At 41.3% G+C, this 7,446-nt stretch overlaps 1 pseudogene; it reads left to right on the top strand.

Annotated features, from left to right (window-relative positions):
• Positions 1 to 2,166: 2,166 nt before the first annotated feature.
• On the top strand, positions 2,167 to 7,223 carry LOC102520570 (annotated as a pseudogene).
• Positions 7,224 to 7,446: the final 223 nt, after the last annotated feature.

Below are 7,446 nucleotides of genomic sequence, written 5' to 3'. Positions count from 1 at the left end.
GACATAAGCCGCCACTGCGGAAGAATGAGGGTCTCAGAGCGGGGTCAGCGCTCTGTGCTCGGGAAGTGGACATGCTGCCCAGATGCCACGTTTACCAGCTGTGTGACTTTGGACAAGTTATTATCCTTTGTAAGCCTCAGATGAAATGAAGGTTAGTATCTTACCACCCATCTATCGGCAGCCGTGAGAATTCAATGACATGATGTAGGTCAAGTGCTTCATGGAGAGCCTGGCACCAGAAAAGCACCCAGTAAGTGTTACTCACAATGTTACAGATGCAGAACCAAAGCTAAATGACACTAAAAACTGAATGGTAGGTACTAAGGCCACACAGCTAAGCAATGACACCTCTGAGGTAAGAATCCAGGGTTCCTGACTCCGTTCTTTCATAAAACAACAGAGAAACTAAAAAGGAGAAGCTGGGAATACTTATTTAATTTATTTAACAAGTGGTTATCATGTTTGTCCTGGGCCAGGCACTGTTCTAGGCACTTTATAAATGCTAAGCCACTTAAGCTTCCTAGCAACCACTGAGGCAGGCACTATCACCACCACTTTATAAATGAGGAAAATGAAGACAGAATAAGTGACACACCCAAGGTCACTCAGGGTCAACAAGCACCGTGCTATGACTAGGGGTTCTAAAGAACATAGATAAAATTTAAGTATTACTTTACTTAGACCATTTCTCTTAAAACTCATTAGTTAAAACATATTCTTCTTTCTAATAAGTCTTTTAATGCTCAAGATGTTGAACAGACGAGATGGCATACATCCATCTAAAACCCCTAGTTATCCCTGACTAAAAGCAGCCTAAAACTTCAGCCTGTATAATGTAAACTGAAAGTCTATCTAGCCAGCAGCAGTTCCACAAATTGTAGACGGAATTCTATGAGATGGCAATTGTTTTCCATAAGGCAAGTCTTACAGAATCTACAGAAATCTAGCCTCCAAATTTCTAAAACTTCTTAGAAATTACTTTAAAATTAACAATGTTTTGAATGTCTCAAACAGAGCATAAGAACATAAATTAATTTTTATCTGATGACTTTGGTCTTGCCTATGAATACCTGTACCGATCCTAAGCTGCAATACAGTGAGATTTCAGGGTTGGAAGCCCCTATACCCTCACATACCCTAATAAAAAAAAAAAAAAAGACTCTGATGACTCCAGAACAATGTACTTGGCCCAGAACAAAGCAAAGTAAGGGCATCAGCAAAGAGATGGAATCTCATCAAGTTGAAAGTTTGATCAAAAGTTCGAGAACTTGGGAACAAGAGGGAGGTCAGCATACAGCACAACAATAGTTCAGTTTTAGACATGCTATATTTAGAAATCCTTGTGAGGCATCCAAGTGGAGCTCTCAAGTAGGCCATTAGATCTAAGTTGTGAAGCTTACAAGTAGGGCCTGGGCTGGAAATACGAATTTTAGAGTTTCCAGCACAGTGTGGCAATCCTCAGATATGAATGAGATCCCTTATACAGGGGGTGTTGACTGAGGAGAAAGGAGTCCCTGAGACTCCTCTCATCAGAGGGCCTGAGACACTCCATCCAACATGAAGAGTTGAGTAAAGGAGAATTAAGTCAATGAAGGAGACTGAGAAAAAATGGCCACAGAGGTAGAAGGAATGCCAAGAGTGTGTGGAATGAAAACCCAAGATGGTCAACTGGGTCAAATGTTACTAAGAGACAGAGTAGGATGAGGGCTGAAAAGAATCCACTGGAGGAGTACCATGGAAGTCACTGGTGAGTGTAGCAAGAGCAGTGTCAGCGGAGTAGTGGGATGGAAATTACATTACAGTAAGGTGAAGCGCAAAGGGGAGCCAGTTCTGGACCTGGCAAAGTGTCCTGTCCTGGATTAATGCTACGGCTGAGACTGTTAGAAGAACTGGATAAAATATACCCAACAACTGCTTGACACTGGAGAGCCAGCAATACAGGTGCTGTCATCCTTGAGAGAAGGAGGTACAGAAGATGAGCTCCACGTCCCCTTGGATTTTTCTTAAGCTAGTTTTCCACATTCAAGCATGGGAAATAGGGCCTAAGTAGAAAAAGGCTGTCCTGTAAGGGCAGGATACTGCAGAAGCAGATTTCCGGAGAGTGAGAGAAAAATCAGGAAAGGAGCCCCCAAAATGCTGTACCTAATCCCTACACATTGGTGGATGATGCCTAAGCTGCACGTGGGTCAAGTGGAACTCTACAAACCCAGAGGAGAGCAGCAGCTGGAAAGCCAAAAAGCTGATCAGATTTCGGCAGCATGCAGTACTGAGCAAACAGAGGTTAGAGGTTAACCCCTACAGAAGCTGTTGCTTATCCACAATATCCAAACTGATGAGGCGTGCTAATACATAGGACATACTAGGTTTGCTATAAACTAAGAGGAGAGGAAAAAACAGAAGATGTGCAGATGATTCAGGTATTAAAGAAAAAGTTGATCAAATAGTAGAAAAAAATGAGCATTAAGCAAAAAATGATAACTTAAATTAAGTCAAATGGACATTTTAGAATGGAAAAATACAATATTTTAGATTAATAAATCACTGGGTAGGTTTTACAGCAGACTAGACACAGTATAAGATAGGATTGGTGAACTACAAGACAGGTGAATAAGAATATGCAAGAGAAGAACATAGTAAAAATATAAAAGAAACAAGACAGAAAATAAGAGACAGGTAAAGCATGATCAAATATATAAATCTGTAAAATTGGAGTACTGGAAGGAGAAGAGTGAGACAATGGGACAGAAGCAGTATTTAGAGAGATACTGGTCTATTCTACATTTCTCTCTTGTTTCTGAAGCCATTATTATATCCTGAAGTGATGTTTCCTCAAAGTCTGGTCTCTGGTAGACATTCTCTTGTATTTTTGAACACCTGCTGTCTTAGTCAGCTCGGGCTGCTATAATAAAATACCACAGCCTGGGTGGCTTAACCAGCAGACGTGTATTTCTTACAGTTCTGGAGGCTGGGAAGTCCAGGCTCAAGGTGCCTGCAGATCCGATCGAGTTCCCACTATGGATCCTTTTCCTGGCTTGCAGATGTCTCCCTTCTTGCCACACCCTCACAAAGTGGAGAGAAAGAAAGCAAGCTCTGGTCTCTCTTCCTCTTCTTCTAAGGATGTCTTTACCCATCATGGGGCCCCACCCTCATGACTTCATCTTAACCTAGTAATCTCCAAAAGGGCCCACCTCCAGATACCATCACACTGGGAGATAGGGCTATAACATGCGAACTTTTTGTACAGGGTGTGGGAGGGGGACACAAACATTCACCCCACAACACCTGCTACATGCTCTGGGTAAGCAGAGTTGAGCCTGAAGGACAGGTCTGTCTGATTCCAGGGTTTAATGACTGCTATTTCTCCTGCTCCATGCTGCATCACCCCTCACTTAATGGCGTTTGCTCCAAAGCTAATATATTCTCTGTGTTCTATCCTAAGGGTAAGCAAACGAGAGCCTGGGGCCCAAATCCAGCCCTCCACTTGATTTTGTAAATCAATTTTTACATTATCTATTGCTGCTCTGTCACCACTACGGCAGAGCTGAGTTTTGCAAAAGATACCATATGGCCAGCAAAATCAAAAGTATTTACTCTCTGCCCCTTTATAGAAAAATGTTTGCTGACCCAGTCCTAGCTCATTGCAAAAAGGAATCTGACTATGGCAATGTCTGAAGCTCTCACTGCAATTAATTTCTTCATCAACTTGTAAAGTGCAGTTAAGTTGCCACTCCTTCACGTAAAATAAGTGACGGTGCTGATGCTCTGGGAGGGAAGACAGTGGCTGGTGCTTGGTATCAGAAATAGTACAGCTTCAGCCAATAATGACTGATGGGCATGATTAATTTTAGACCTGTAGAAAAGGGTCTCCTGGGATAGAACAGTTTAAGAACCGGGGTCACACCGTGGAATTCCGTGTTCCTCAGAGTAAAACCCAAAGGTCTAGCTCCCGATTCTCTCTCTGATCTAGCTCCCAATTTTCCTCCCCCTTGCTCATTCTACTCTGTGAACACCACCCCCTTGCTGTTTCTTACTGACTTCCAGGAACCTTCCATCTTAGAGATGTTGCACTGACCACTCAGCTCAGAACAGTATTTCTTCTGATGTCATTTTAGCTAAAAACCTCATCTCCTTCAAGTTTTTGACCAAATACTACTTTTTGCATGAGACCTACTCAGACGTCATTGACAATGCATTCAGCTTGCTTGCCCTGACTCCACTCCCTATTATTTTCCCCAAAGTTGTCATCACCTTCTCTATTTTGTAATATATTCAGTTTTTACATTTATTTTTATTGTATATCTACCCCCTAATTGAATCTAAGCTCTTATGAGGGGGTAGGAATTATGATGTTTTGCTGTTGTTCACTGATGTTTCCAAAATATCTAGAAAAGTGACTGAAACCTAGCTCCTGCATATCATAATATTTATACATTTCTTAAATAAATGCATGTAATTCACATTCTGTTTCAGTGTCACAGAAATATTTTTAGGGCAATTTGGATCTATTATTTGGGGACCAGTCCATACGTATGACTGAGAAAATCATCTTCCCTTCCCTACCTTGCCAAGATTGGCCCACTCTTTCCTACCTAAAGAATAGCAAATAGAAGGCCCAGGGACTTCCGATGAATGAGAACTCACAACTCAAGTCTACTTACTAAACAACTCGTTAATTGAAATACTTTGCTTTTAATCCAAGTTAGCACCTAAAAACTAGACATTGATGTCCAGCAATTAGGGTTAACCTACTAGTGTGGAACAGTAACTTTCAACACTATATTTATATCTAAACTCAAGTTATGCTATAACAAATTCACTAGTTGATATCCTCACTTGTATTAGAACTGGTTGTTAGTCTAAATTAGAGTTTTTTCCCTCCTCCTTCCAGGGTTATCATTATGTTTTTCATGCCTTATTTCTATAAATATAATAAGAATACATTAAGAGTATCCATATACAACATCTTGGCATCAAACCAGGTCTGAATGCAGAAACTGGCACCACACATCAGAACAGTCACCAATAGCAAAGTCTTTTCAAAGTTCTTTATGTGTTTCCCTTTCATTACACAAAGGATTAAATAACTCATAATTTTCTATGTTGTAATAACATCACCCATTCCCAGACTTTTAATTGAGGAAGAAAATTTGTTTCATTCAAAAAGAAAAGAGAATGTGTAAGTGCTAGTAGATTATTTCACATTTATCCACTTTTCAGTTTGTAGAAAGGCAATCCCAGGATATTTACGCTGAAATATTCTGCCTAGAAATCAATGTAATAGAAGCCTAATTTTCTATAAAAAATATTTCTTATTGTTTTGAACCATATTCCAAATTTCCAAGTGTGGATCTATTGAATACATTTCCACATCTATTTGATTTTATTATTTAAATATATCTCCAGGATGGGGAGGGGGAATTATTCTTTTAATAAAAATCTTGTGTTGACTCTTAGAACAATTAAATTCTTGCAGATATTAACTTCACGTGTTCCCTTTTCTAGCATTCAGGTTTGAAACAATCTATCTGGTTTACAGAAAAATAAGCAAGAATTGCTCAAAGCACTTTGTAAGCTTAGACTGTGGGTCTCTCAGGGTCTCTCCTGGGTCTCTGCCCTGGTTCTTCAACCAACCAGATATGACATAACAGAGATAAGCCTAGGGAAAAAGCTGAAGAAACACTATTAAGTCCTTCTAAGTTTGCATTCATAGAATTTCCATTATCACACATAGTGTCCCAAGATGGCAGCACATTGACTTAGGTATTAACTTGGAGACAGAGAAAGGACACTATAATCTCCATGAATTGCCTTTATGTAAGATGCTCTCATCTGTAAAAGTCCATACAAAGTACAAGCAATCATTTGGAGCCATAAAAAATAATATACGTGCAATTGTTTAGTTCCTATCAAGATAGAGAAATACGGACCAGATTTACTTTTCTGTTTTAAACAATCAAAAAAAAAAAACCACAACAACAACAGATAAGCTATATAAAACAGTAGTTTTCTGATACTGAACAACAGGCAGCACTAGACGGCAGTTACTGAGAGAGGAGAAACAAGTGAGGCAACTAAAAAAAAAAAAAAAAAAAGCCTTTCCATCTGAATCCCTGGCTAATGGAAATAATTCACAACCTCCAAGCAAGTATCTTCAATCATTCTACTTCCATTTTTCAAAATATGTAAAAGTATCCACTTATTCAACTAATAGGTATTGTCTCTGGTATGTACAGTAATAATAAACACGGATAGCTAGCAAAGGAGACAAACAAGAAACTAGCAAACAACGAAATAAGTAATAAAATTTCACCTGATTTAGAGTCTGAAGTGAAAAATAAAACAGTAAATGTTTCACAGGGACTGAGGAGAAAAGTATGTGCCTATTTAGACCTGATAATAAGGAAAGTCACTTTTAAGAGGACATTTGAACACAGACCTGAAAAAGGCAGCGTGGAGAGCTAGAGAAAGAACATTCCGGAAGAGAGAAAACATGGCACATAAAGGCCATTTGAAAAACGCGGATGAGCCAGAAAACATAGTGAAGGAAGGGAACCAGGTAGAAAATGAGTCTAGGACGGCAGGGAAGGGCCAGAGCATGGAGAGCCTCGAGGCCCATGGAAAAAGCTCGCATTTCATTCTTAATGAATTCACTTAAAATCTTGCCAAGTTCTGGTCAGGTGAATGATATGACTAAATTACCATAAAAAATAACCCACCCTGGCCTTTCGAAGCACCAAGACGGCGGAAGTGGAACAAAAGAAGAAGCGGCCCGTCCGGAAGTTCACCTACCGCGGCGCGGACCTCGACCAGGTGAGCACATGTTCTTGGAGCAGAGGATGCGGCGGCGGCGGCGGCGGCGGCGGCGGCGGCTAGACCACGCGCTGCGCAGGAAGCTGCCGTCGCCGCGCAGGAAGCTGCCGTCGCTGCTGAAGCGCCTGCGCGAGGCCGGGACGGCGGCACCGCCCACGGAGAAACACGTGGTGGTGAAACCGCGCCTGCGCGAGACGGTCATCTCCTGGAGACGGTGGGCAGCTTGGTGGGCGTGTACAACGGCAAGACCTTCAACCAGGTGAAAATGAAGCCTGAGATGATGGGCCAGTGCCGAGGCGAGTTTTCAATCACTTACAAGCCCGTGAAACACGCCAGCCTGCCATCGGGGCCTCACACTCCTCACGCTTCATCCCCCTCGAGTCGTCTGCTGGTCAATAAAGATGGACTTCTCTTCAAAAAAAAAAAAAAAAAAAAAATTTCACCCTGACTTCTGTGTGAAGAATGGATTGTATTGGGTTAAGAGTGGGTACACAGAGACCGAATAAAAGGCGGTTTTAGGAACAGGGCCAGAAATGATGGCGGACCGGAGCCGCAGCTCTAGATGTGGGGAGAAGTAAATGAATTCAAAATAGATGTTCACGTTTACACTAAAATACGTGCTACACTGCAGATACC

Source organism: Camelus ferus, chromosome 3 (genome assembly GCF_009834535.1).
Source record: "Camelus ferus isolate YT-003-E chromosome 3, BCGSAC_Cfer_1.0, whole genome shotgun sequence".
Classification (NCBI taxonomy): domain Eukaryota; kingdom Metazoa; phylum Chordata; class Mammalia; order Artiodactyla; family Camelidae; genus Camelus; species Camelus ferus.
The sequence above is the reverse complement of the archived record's forward strand: the minus strand, read 5'-3'. Positions and strand labels throughout refer to the sequence as shown.